Raw genomic sequence first — 13,483 nt, 5'->3', positions numbered from 1 at the left:
AGAAACAATAAATGCTGGAGAGGGTGTGGAAACAAGGGAACCCTCTTGCACTGCTGGTGGGAATGTGAATTGGTACAGCCACTATGGAGAACGGTATGGAGGTTCCTTAAAAAACTACAAATAGAACTACCATATGACCCAGCAATCCCACTACTGGGCATATACCCTGAGAAAACCATAATTCAAAAAGAGACATGTACCAAAATGTTCATAGCAGCCCTATTTACAATAGCCCGGAGATGGAAACAACCTAAGTGTCCATCATCGGATGAATGGATAAAGAAGATGTGGCACGTATATACAATGGAATATTACTCAGCCATAAAAAGAAATGAAATTGAGCTATTTGTAATGAGGTGGATAGACCTAGAGTCTGTCATACAGAGTGAAGTAAGTCAGAAAGAGAAAGACAAATACTGTATGCTAACACATATATATGGAATTTAAGGAAAAAAATGTCATGAAGAACATAGGGGTAAGACAGGAATAAAGACACAGACCTACTAGAGAATGGACTTGAGGATATGGGGAGGGGGAAGGGTAAGCTGTGACAAAGTGAAAGAGCGGCATGGACATATATACACTACCAAACGTAAGGTAGATAGCTAGTGGGAAGCAGCCGCATAGCACAGGGAGATCAGCTCGGTGCTTTGTGACCACCTGGAGGGGTGGGATAGGGAGGGTGGGAGGGAGACGCAAAAGGGAGGGGATATGGAAACATATGTATATGTATAACTGATTAAATTTGTTATAAAGCAAAAAATTTAAAAAAAAATCAAACCAAAAATTAAAAAAAAAAAGAGCAAAACTCTGGAGCTGGACAGATTTGTTCTCTGTGTTATTTAATATCTCTATTTTTCAGTTTCCATATTATTAAATGCACTTATCCTTCAGGATTTTAAGTGTTAAACTAAAAGTACTTTGCATAGTACATGGAATGTAATAAACTCCGTAATAAATGGTGATGATGTGGTAATAATAAAGGTAATGATAATGCTATTTTGAGGGAAGCAGGCAAGAGGAGGGCAGTGTTTTCTATATGTGCTTGTCAATTCTCATGCTGCACATAGACCTACTAAAGCAGAACTTCAGGGCTTGGGACCTAAAAATATATATTTTAAAAAATCCCCTGGTGACTGTATTAATAGGTTAACTTTCACGACCACTGGAATTTAGTAAAGGTTGTTGGCATCTTATTGACTTTTGTGGGGTGAAGAAAACTGCAACCAAGAAAAGAACTCATACTTCTTTACACCTATGTGAATCTCTAGATGTGATATGAAACTACCTTACAGCAACACACAAAACTTGTGTGTTAGCTTAAATAATCTCTTCAATTAAAAAATAAGTAAATAAACAGTTCTTAACATTCTTAAGACCAATAAACACACTGAAAAAGTAAATAGCTAAGCCTATGTTGATTCATAAATAATATCTCTGACCAGTGAAGTTATCAACTGTAGGTGGTTTGGAACTCAAGTGAGACCTGAGGCAGAGTTTACAAACACTATTTTCCTTCATATTCCTAATAGTTGTCCTCTAATCCTATTCTAGAAAGCTCAGTGTCACCATGGAGCTGCAATCCTAATTCTGACCCCATAGTTTTCTTCTCTGGCAGATAAGGTGGACCCATGGCCACTTCTCTGCATCCTTAAGTGGATAAGGCCAAGCTCTGGGGGTAAAAAGTGTTGGTGAGGATGTGGAGAAAAAGGAACCCTTGTGCACTGTTGATGAGAATGTAAATTTGGGCAGCCACTATGGAAAACAGTATGGAGTTCCTCCAAAAATTAAAAATAGAACTATGATAGACTCCAGCAATCACACTTCTGGGTATATATCCAAAGTTATTAAAATTAGGATTTCAAAACAATATCTGTACTCCCATATTTATTGCAACATTATTCACAATAGCCAATATATGGAAACAACATAAGTGTCCATCAAAAGATGGATGGATAAAGAATATGTAGTATATACATTGAAATATATACAATGAAATATTATTCAACTGTGAGAAAGAAGGAAATCCTGCCATTTGCAACAACTTGTATGCACCTTGAGGGCATTATGCTAAGTGAAATAAGTCAGACAGAGAAAGACAAACACTGTATAATATCCATTATATGTGGAATCTCAAAAAGCCAAATTCATAGAAAGAGAGAGTAAAGTAGTGGTTACCATGGCTGGGGGTGGGGAAAATGGGGAGATGTTGGTTAAAGGGTACAAACTTCCAATTATAAGATTAGCACAGGATTAAATATGCAGGATTATATTTAATTACATAATTAAATGTATTAACTCCTGTATATTAAATATATAGGATTATATTTATATTATGCTGTATATTTAATCCTCAGAATATATAAGATTTTCTGTGCATATAAGATTTTATATGCACAGAAAAATGTTTATCTATAATCTATGCTTATAGTTAATAATGCTGTATTATATACTTGGAAGTTGCTAAGAAACATCTTAAAAATTCTCACCACAAAAAAGAAACAGTAAATATGTGACAGGACCGAGGTGTTAGCTAATGATACAGTAGTACAGATTTTGCAATATATAAATGTATCAAATCAACACATTGTACACTTTAACCTTACACAATGTTATATATCTATTTCTCAATAAAGCTGGGAAGAAAGGACTAAACTCTGAGATATCAATGAATGTTTACTGGACTGTAAAATGAAGAAAGCAAATGAAATTGCTTCATTTATTTAAAATGACTGTGAAGCTTTACTGAAGTCCATGCATTTGCTCCCAATCTTGAGTCCATGCAATGCATTTATTTTAGGTACTTTTGGAATAATTTGTTTTCTCTGAACTCAAGTCAGTCACATGTTCTGAGATATATTCTACATAGGAGCATTACCTACCGTGATATATTCAAGTTTACCACTCAGGGAAAAAGTCCTTTTAAAACATAATTTTAAAAGGATAAACCTGACTTCTGGAAGATTGAGAGGGAACTAGACAATGACCCTTTAGCAGCACTTTTTGGTGAGCATCAAAGGCAAGAAAATAACATTAATAATGTAACATTTGTATAACACTTTACAATTTAGAAAAGGCTTTGCAAATGCTGTTTTACATTTTGAGTTTTGAGAACCCTTATTTTATTTAGTTTGATTTCTGTAGTCAAAAAGAAAAGGAAAAGAGAGCAACATTAAGGAATTACCTGCCCAAATATACAGGTATTAACTGCTGGAGTTGGATCTTTAGTTTCAATGCTCTATTGACTAAATGATGTTCATGACTTCAAGTCCAATATTTGCATTGTAAAAAGTTTATATGATCACAGTTTGTATGTAGTAAAGAAATACTAGCTTATCAACTTTTGGTGTTGATTCTAAAATTAAGTATGATAGTTCCTTTTCAGAGGTTTTACTAATTGGGTCAAGGAACTAACTTATTGAATCCTCAACTAGGAGATAACTTTGTATCACAATCCATAGTGTTTCATAATATCCTCTGTGTCCACATAGAAATTTCATTGGTTTCAGCAATTCTTTCTCAACAGGTAGTTAGAAAAAGAAAACTACCATATTAAGCACACAGATATATTGCAGAGATTCTTGTATGAGGAATAAAATTCTAAAATTAAAAGGGTAATAATAAAATTCTCATTGAATTAATTACATAGAATGAGACTCAGATCCAATAATAATTACATAGTGTTTTAATAACACTCTATAATCACTAACTAGATAATTCAAACATCTTCCCTACAAAGTAGTGTGAATATTATCTTTATGGTTTAGAATTATCATTTTTGATTAAATGTTTTTATAAAAATCATGCCACTTCATTGTATTTATAGATTGTTTCTTCTCACTAATTTAAAGAACTTAACTTAGACATTAATTAAGTCATTTGTCATGATTCTGTAGCCATGTGTTAATTTTCTGATAGGTATGGAGGGGAATAAAGGAGAGGCATAGATTTACACTATAGGATATGTATACATATACAAATTTGTGTGTGTGCACCTATGCTAGATTGTGAAAACACACATATACACATATATACACACCCTGGGTAATTCATAAAGTCTCTCAGAATGTACTACTAACCATTTTAAATGGAAATCATTGGGAGCTGAAAGGGAGGCATGAAAAAATATTTGTAGAAATGAACTAAAGAGGTAGCAACTTTCTTAACCTGAACTAGATACAACAGCAAATTATTTTTGGTTTTGTTCTATTGTTGGCATACTCCTTTAGCTCCCGCAAACTTTTCTGATAATGATACCTAACCAAAGAAGGCAGTATATATTTTAAGAGCACTGGTTTTGGAGTTCAAAGACCTGGTATTTAAGGCCCAGTTCTACCATGTAACGTTAGGGAAACACCTTGACCATCATTTTCCTCATATGTAAAATGAAACTAATTATCTAATTAGTGATTATAGAGTGTTAGGTGAAATGGTATGAAGTAAATCAAAACTGAAAGGGATGCAAAATCATTCTTATAACAGCTGATTAGAAAATAGTAAGCAATCACTGCAATTCCCTTGGCTTTTTAGATGGAGCATATATTTCAACTAAACTTGAATGTAATTTAACTGTAATATTGTTTAAGCCTATAGTAGAAATGTGCATTTTCTAGATTCAGGACACAAATTATTTTCCTTAATTAAAAAAAGTATGCCTTGTTTAAAATCTCCAACAATACAGTGCAAAACACACTCTTGAGTGCTTGTCTGTTCCCACAGAATTTCCTCTCAAAGAATTTAACTTCTGTCTTCAATTTTCAGAATGAATGGAGAAAATTTAACTTTATATGACATTTCCTTTCCTTTTATTTTTCAAATTATGAGAAATTTCAAATTTACAAAAAGTAATCATAGTAGCAAGTACTCATATCAGTGGCTAGGCACCAGGTTTTGTTCTCAAGCATTTTACATGTATTGAGTCATTAGATTTTCACAGTAACACTTTGAGGCAAACACATCAATTCTCCTCATTTTACAGTGAAAAAAGTGAGGTTTGATGTAAGGTAGCTAATAAACAGCAGAACTGGGATGTGAATGCAGATCACTTGACTCTGCAGTCTGGGTCTTAACCATGTCACAATACTATCTACTTTGTAAAAAGAGAAAGTAAGCCTCAAAATATGATAAATGTTAAATTTTGCCATGTTTTCTCCAGATTACTTTCTTCTTTGGGTGGCAGTAAGAAGATGATAAACAGAACAGAGGTAGTTGACCCCCATCTTGTGCCCCTTTCCAAATTCAATGTCCTCCACAGAGCATTTCCACAGAGGCAACATTAGTCAGGAAACTAGTAGTTTCTTCATCAGTGGCACAGTGTGTCTTTGAAAATTTAAGCCTGAAAATGCCATAAGTATATTAGAAAATTTGGTTTAAAAAGTTTAATTACTAGTTAGATGTTAAAAAAATCATTAAGGTGTTTTGCAATTTTTGGTGGACACTCTGTTCTTCACTAGAAACATTTACTTTCCATTATACTAGAAGAAAACAGAAAGAACTGTATAAAATTCAGAACCAATTGAGCCTGATTTTATCACAATTCAGTCATTATAATAAACTCCTTATACAACATTCTTCTTTCCAAAGTGTGCATTCTTTATGGGTTTTACTGTGGTACTCAATAGCAAGACTTTTATTATCAATGTTTTTGCATAATTTAGATATGAATTTAAGAGTTAAGATTTAAGAATTTCCACAGGGAGAGATTAAGATGGTGGGCTAAAAGGATATGGAGGTCACCTCTTCCCATGAACACACCAAAAATACATCTACATGTGGAAGAATTCTCATTGAAAACTAACTGGAAACTGGCAGAAGGACTCTTGTACAACAAAGGCTGAAAGAAAGATACACATGTAATTGGAATGAGAAGACCTGTGCCCCTGGGAGGAGGCTCAGAGGAATAGGTAGATTGCATGAGTGAACACCTGCTCTGGGGAGTGAAAGGGTTGAGCCACAGACTGGGCATCCCAGTCTTGAGGCCCTATGCATAGTAGACAAGCCCCTTTGGCTGGCTGGAGAACTTCTGGAACAGATAGAAATGCTGGAGAATCAGGGACTCCACTAGAGAGGACTGTGCAGGTGTTGGATGCCCTCAAACAAGGCAGAGAGGGATCTGCCTTAGCAGCTGCTAGGTTTCCCAAGAAACTGCTTCACCATGCTCCCCAGCCCAAGGTGAGTGAATGCCCAGACCCCACTTGCTCTGTGCCACAGTGCAACACTGGATCTAGGGTGACTGGGACCTAGGAAAAGACATGACAACCTTGGGACACAGAGGTAACCTGGTTCTCAGGCAGAGCCCAGGTGGGGCAGCAGTGGTCATTGTTGGCATTTACTCAAGTGGTACCCTAGAAGCACCCCAGACTTCGGGCAATGAAAAGCTGAAATCTTTCCTGCTAAATTCAGGAACAAGACAAGGATGCCCACTCTCACTGCTTCTATTTGGCAAAGTATTGGAAGTACTAGCCACAGCAGTCAGACAAGAAAAAGAAATAAAATGTATCCAAATAGGAAGAGAAGTATCAAAACTGTCACTATTTGCAGATGACATGATACACTACATAGAGGACCCTAAAGTCTCCACACAAAGACTACTAGAACTAATAAATGATTTCAACAAGGTAGCAGGATACAAGTAATATACAGAAATCAGTTGTGTTTCTATACATTAATAATGAGATATCAGAAAGAGAAAGTAAAAAAAAAAAAACCCAATCCAGTTTCATCAGAAGAAAGAAAGAAAGAAAGAAAGAAGGAAAGAAAGAAACCTAGGAATTAACTGAACCAAGAAAATTAAAGACCTATACTCTGAAAACTATAAAACATCAATGAAGGAAATTGAAGATAATACAAAGAAATAGAAAGATAACCTGTGCTCTGGTATTGAAAGGATTAATATTGTTAAAATGGCAATACTACCCAAAGCAATCTACAAATTTAACAAGACTCCTATCGAAATACCCATGATATTTTTCACAGAATTAGAACAAACAATCCTAAAATTCATTCCAAGACCCCTGTTGATTTTCCAAGTGATCTTGTGAAAAAAGAACAAAATTAGAGATTATCACTCTCCCAGACTTTATACTACATAGCAACAGTAAACAGAACAGCAAGGTACTGGCACAATAACAGACATATAAATCAATAGAACAAAATAGAGAGCCCAGAAATAAACCTATGCTCCTGTGGTGAATTAATCTATGACAGAGAAGGGAAGAATATACAGTGGAGAAAAGAGAGTCTCTTCAATAAGTGGTGCTGGGAAAACTGGAAAGCCACTTGTAAAACAATGAGATTTGAACATTCCCTCACACTAAATACAAAAATAAACTCAAAATGGTTTAAAGACCAAATGTAAGACATGAAAATATTAAACTACTAGAAGAGAACACAGGGAGAACTATATTTGAAACAAATAGTAGCAAAGGACAAAATGAAAAAGATAACCTACAGAATGGGGGAAAAGATTTGCAAATGATGCGATTGACAAGGGTTAATATCCAAAATATACAAATAGCTCATACAATTCAGTATCAAAGAAGAAACAATACAATAAAAAAATGGGCAGAAGATTTGACTAAACATTTTTGCAAAGAAGGCATACAGATGGCCAACACGAAATGATGCTCATTGCTAATTTTTAGAGAAATACAAATCAAAACCACAATGAAATGTCACCTCACACCTGTCAGAATGACTATCATCCAAAAGACCACAATAACAAATGCTGGAGAAGATGTAGAGAAAAGGGAGCACTTGTACACTGTTTGTGAGAGTGTAAATTTGTGCAGCCACTATGGAAAACAGTATGGAGATTCCTCCAAAAGCTAAAGATAGAATTATCATATGATTCAGCAATTCCTCTCATGGATATATATCTGAAGAAGACAAAAACACTAATTCAAAAAGATACATACACCACAATGTTCATAGCAGCACTGTTTACAATAACCAAGACATGGGAACAAACCAAGTGCTCATCAACAGAGGAATGGATAAAGAAAATGTGGTATTTATATACAATGGAATACTACTCAGTCATAAAAAAGAATGAAATACTACCTTTTGAAACAATGTCGATGGATGTAGAGAATATTATGCTTAGTCAGATAAGACAGACAGAGAAAGACAAATACTGTATGTTTTCACTTATATGTGGAATCTAAAAAATAATACAAATAAATGTTATGCAAAACAGAAACAGACACACAGATATAGAAAACAAACTTTTGGTTACCAAAGGGGATAAGGGGATAAGGAAGGGGGGAGGGACAAATTTGGGGTATGAGATCAACAGATACAAACTACTCTGTATAAGTAGTATAGATAAGTAATAAGGATATATTGTATAGCACAGGGAATTATAGCTATTATCTTGTAATAACTTGTGATGGAGTATAATCTGATAATATACTGAGTCACTATATTGTACACCTAAAACTAATATACTATTGTAAATCAACTATACTTCAAAAAAATAAATAAAACATAATAAAATACACAAAGAGAATTTAATATCTCATATTTTTATATAGCAAACTGTTTTCCCTACATTAGGAAAACTTCATGTTTTTCTTACTGCCCAGCTCCTCCTTTAGAATAGGATTTTTATGATTTGTTGAGGTCTAATTGTCCATTTTTCTTAGTGCTTTTAAAAGTCTTAGCAATGTATTTTTAGCACTTTGAAAAGTGAAAGCAAAGCTTTATCTGGCTATTTAATGGTTAGTGTAATATCTACAATCCAGTGATTTCTGAATGTGAGCTAAAGATTTCCCTTTTTGACAAGATATATTCAAGCTCCATTTAAAGCACATATTTAAGTCATTTAACAAACATCTATCAAGCTCCAGTTCCAGGCATTCCATTCTAGTGGGAGATTTTGTATTTTATTGGATTTGTCATCTCTGTCTTAAGTGTCCATAAAAATGGATGATTTTCATACATTAAAATGAAGCTACTGACCTTGTTTAGGAGAGTGTGCTCATGAAATGGCATTTGAATACAAAGGATGTGCTTGCCTGAGCCATTAGTACTCTTTAATCTGTTATAAATCAGTTTTTCTCTCATGAAAAATGCTTCATTTAAGGATCCAACAAAAAGGTAATGAAGTCAGATAAATTTATCAAACACTATTAAAGCTCCATATCAGGTCTTTAATATTTTAAAACAGATGTCCTGTTATCTTAAGAAAGCAATCTAATTTCTATATATTTTGATATGAAATAAAAACAAAATAAAAGACCTTCTACTTATATAATCCTTTCTTGAGGTCTTAGAATAATTAAGATATTTTATAGAAAGATTCTTGTATAATTACTACTGTCAAATTAGTATTTTATATCAAATGTGAGACTGACAAAGATGCTCATTTTAAAATGGGTTGTTCAGTCTAGCCACAGTACACACTTATACAGCAATGTGAGTAAATATGATTATTTTATACTAAATGTAATGCATGCTGAAATAAAGAATGATAATATAAGCCAGTGCTTTGGGACACTCTAATGAACTGAATGTTTTAGTCTCATCTAAAATTCATATGTTGAAATTACAACCCACCCCCCACCCCCCAGTGTGATGGTATTAGGAAGTGAGACCTCTGGGAGGTGATTAGGTCATAAGGGAAAGGGAACAGTACCATTATAAAAGAGTTCTCAGAGAACTCTCTTGTCCCTTATGCCATGTGAGAGCACAGCAAGAAGACAGCTGTCTATGAAATGAAATGTGGGTTCTCACCAGACACTGAATCTGGGGGGAACTTGACTTTGGACTTCTCAGCCTAGAGAATTGTCAGAAATAAATTTCCATTGTTTATAAGCCACTCAGTCTATGATATTTTTGTTATAGCAGCCCAAACAGAATAAGACAGACAGGATTTACAGTAAAAGTAAACAAATAAATTGACTTAAACTATTGCTCTACTCAATAGCATTTATGAGGATATGTGTGACCTGATGCAGTTATATAAATCTTTTGTTTCAATTAGTGAGGAAAACACTCCACAAATTAATCTAAATATCAATTCATGTCAAAAGTAATTTTTAAGTATGAAGCTATTATAGTGAATATTAATGTGACTATCAGTGAAGAATAGAACAATTTTCTGGATAATGAATGCAAACCACTTTGAGGTGAATTGGTTATTAGTCTTTTATTTTAGGTCAATAGAAGTCACAAAATTATTTACCATATCTCATACAACTTTGCCTATAGAAGCCTAACTAAAAATTCTTTTTTACAATTCTAGTATTTTTTAGGTACAGTTGATTTAAATATTATTTACAATATTATATTAGTTTCAGGTGTTTTATAGTGATTCCAATTTTTTATGTATTATACTCCATCATAAGTTATCACAAGATAATGGCTATAATTCCCTGTGCTATACAATATATCCATGCTGCTTATCTGTTTTATACATAGTAGTTTGTACCCCTATCTTGCCTGTCTCCATTTTCCTCTCCCCAATGGTAAACACTCGTTTTTTTTTTCTCTATATCTGTGAGTCTATTTCTGTTTTGTTATATTCATTCATTTGTTTTATTTTTTAGATTCCACATCTAAGTGGTAATACACAGTATTTGTCACTCTTTGTCACGCTATGTCTGATGTTCCACTAAGCATAATACCCTGTGTGCCCATCCATATTGTTGCAAATAGCAAAATTTCATTCCTTTTTATAGCTGAGTAATAATATCCCATTGTTATATATACCAGATCTTTTTATCCATTCAGCTCTTAATGAACACTTAGGTTGCTTCCATATATTTTGGTTATTATAAATAATTCTGCTATGAACATTGGGGTGCATGTATCTTTTCGAATTAGTGTTTTCATTTTCTGAAGATGTATTATATATGGTTGTACTAATTTATAATACCACCAACAGTACACTTGTTCCTTTCTCTCTACATTTTTACCAACACTTTTTTATTTGTTGTATTTTTGATAATAGCCATTCTGACAGGTGTGAGGTAATATCTCACTGTGATTTTGATTTGCATTTCCCTGATGATTAGTGATGTTGAGCATCATTACACATGTCTGTTGGACATCACTATGTATTCTTTGGAAAAATGTCTATTCAGATTCTCAGCCCATTTTTAAATCGGTTTTTTTTTTAGGTTGTTTTTTTGATGTTGAGTTCTTTGTATATTTTGGATTTTAACCCCTTATCAGATATATCATTTGAAAATATCTTCTCCCATTCAGTAGGCAGCCTTTTCATTCCATTTGTGGTTTCTTTCACTGTGCAAAAGCTTTTTTTTAAATGAAGTTCCATTTGTTTGTTTTTGCTTTTTTTACCTTGCCTGAGAAAACAATCCAAAAAAAAAATATTGCTAAGACCGATGCCAAAGGCTATACTGCTTATGTTTTCTTCTAGGAGTTTTATAGTATCCAGTCTTACATTTAAGTCTTTAGTCCATTATGAGGTGGCTTTTGTTGTTGTTTTTATATATTGTGTGAGAAAGTAGTCCAGTTTGATTCTTTTGTATGTAACTTTCCAGTTTTTCCAAAACCATTTATTGAAGAAGCTGTCTTTTCCCCATTGTATAGCCTTGCCTCTTCTGTCACAGATTAACTGTCTGTATAAGCATGGCTGTATTTCTATATTCTTTCTGTTCCATTGATCTAGTGTCTGTTTTCATGCCAGTTCCATACTGCTATGATTATTTTAGCTTTGTAATATAGTTTAAAATCAGAGAGCATGATATCTCTAGCTTTTTTCTTCTTTCTCAAAATTGCTTTGGCTCTGGGGTCTTTTGTGGTACCATAAAAATTTTAGGATTATTTGTTCTAGTTCTGTGAAAATACCATTTTTATTTTGATAGAGATTTCATTGAATCTGTAAATTGCTTTGGGTAGTATGGTTATTTTAACAATATTAATTCTCCTAATCCATGACCACAGTATGTCTTTCCATTTGTTTGTGTCATCTTTGATTTCTTTCATCAAAGTTTTATGCTTTGCAGAGTTAAACTCTTTAACATCCTTGGTTAGGTTTGTTCTTAGGTATTATTCTTTTTGATGCAGTTGTAAATGGGATTGTTTTCTTAATTTCTTAAATTGTTAGTAGTATATAGAAGTGCAACAGATTTCTGAATTTTTTATCCTGAAATTTCCTTGATTTCATTTATAGGTTCTAATAGCTTTTTGGTAGCAACTTTATGGTTTTTATATATAGTATCATGTCATCTGCAACAATGACACTCTTCCTTTTTCCTTTCTAATTTGGATATCTTTAATTTCTTTTTCTTGTTTGATTGCTGTGGCTTAGACTTCCAATACTATGTGGAATAAAGTGGCAAGAGTGGGCACCCTTGTTCCTGATCTTAGAGGAAATGCTTATAGCTTTTCACCATTAAGTATGATTTTGGCTGCAGGTTTGTCATATATAGTCTTTATAATAATGAGGTATAGGGCTTCCCTGGTGGCGCAGTGGTTGAGAGTCCGCCTGCCGATGCAGGGGACACGGGTTCGTGCCCCGATCCCGGAAGATCCCACATGCCGCGGAGCGGCTGGGCCCGCGAGCCATGGCCGCGGAGCCTGTGTGTCCGGAGCCTGTGCTCCGCAACGGGAGAGGCCACAGCAGTGAGAGGCCCGCGTACAGCAAAAAAAAAAAAAATAATAATAATAATAATGAGGTATATTCTTTCTATACCCACTTTTTAGAGAGGTTGTCTCATAAATGGATGTTGAATTTTGTTAAAAACTTTCCCTGCATCTATTGCGATGTCATATTAGTTTTATGAATCAAGTTGTTAATGTGGAGTATCACACTGTTTCATTTGTAGATATTAAACCATCCTTGTAACCCCAGGATAAATCCCATGGCATATGATTCTTTTAACCTACTGTTTAATTGGTTTGCTAATATTTTGTTGAGGATTTTTGCATCTATACTCATCAGTGATATTGGCCTGTAATTTTCTTTTTTTAAATTGCTGGTGTCTGGTTTTGGTATTAGGGTGATTCTGCCTTGTAGGATGAGTTTAGAAGCATTATTTCCTCTTCAATTTTTGATATAGTTTGAGAAGAATAATGTTTCTTCTTCTTTAAATGTTTAGTAAAATTCACTTGTGAAGTTTTCTCATCCTGGACTTTTCTTTTTTTTTTTTTTTTTTTTTCTTTTTGCGGTATGCGGGCCTCTCACTGTTGTGGCCTCTCCCGTTGCGGAGCACAGGCTCCGGATGCGCAGGCCCAGCGGCCATGGCTCACGGGCCCAGCCGCTCCGCGGCATATGGGATCCTCCCAGACCGGGGCACGAACCCGTATCCCCTGCATCGGCAGGCGGACTCTCAACCACTGCGCCACCAGGGAGGCCCCTGGACTTTTCTTTGTTGGGACTTTTTTTTTTTTACTGACTCAATTTCATTACTAGTAATTGGCCAGTTCATATTTTCTATTTCTTCCTCATTCAGTCTTGGGGGATTATACATTTCTAGGAATTTTTCTATTTCTTCCATGTTGTCCATTTTATTGG

This window comes from Mesoplodon densirostris, chromosome 11 (genome assembly GCF_025265405.1).
Source record: "Mesoplodon densirostris isolate mMesDen1 chromosome 11, mMesDen1 primary haplotype, whole genome shotgun sequence".
Classification (NCBI taxonomy): Eukaryota; Metazoa; Chordata; class Mammalia; order Artiodactyla; family Ziphiidae; genus Mesoplodon; species Mesoplodon densirostris.
This window is presented reverse-complemented; position numbering follows the sequence as displayed.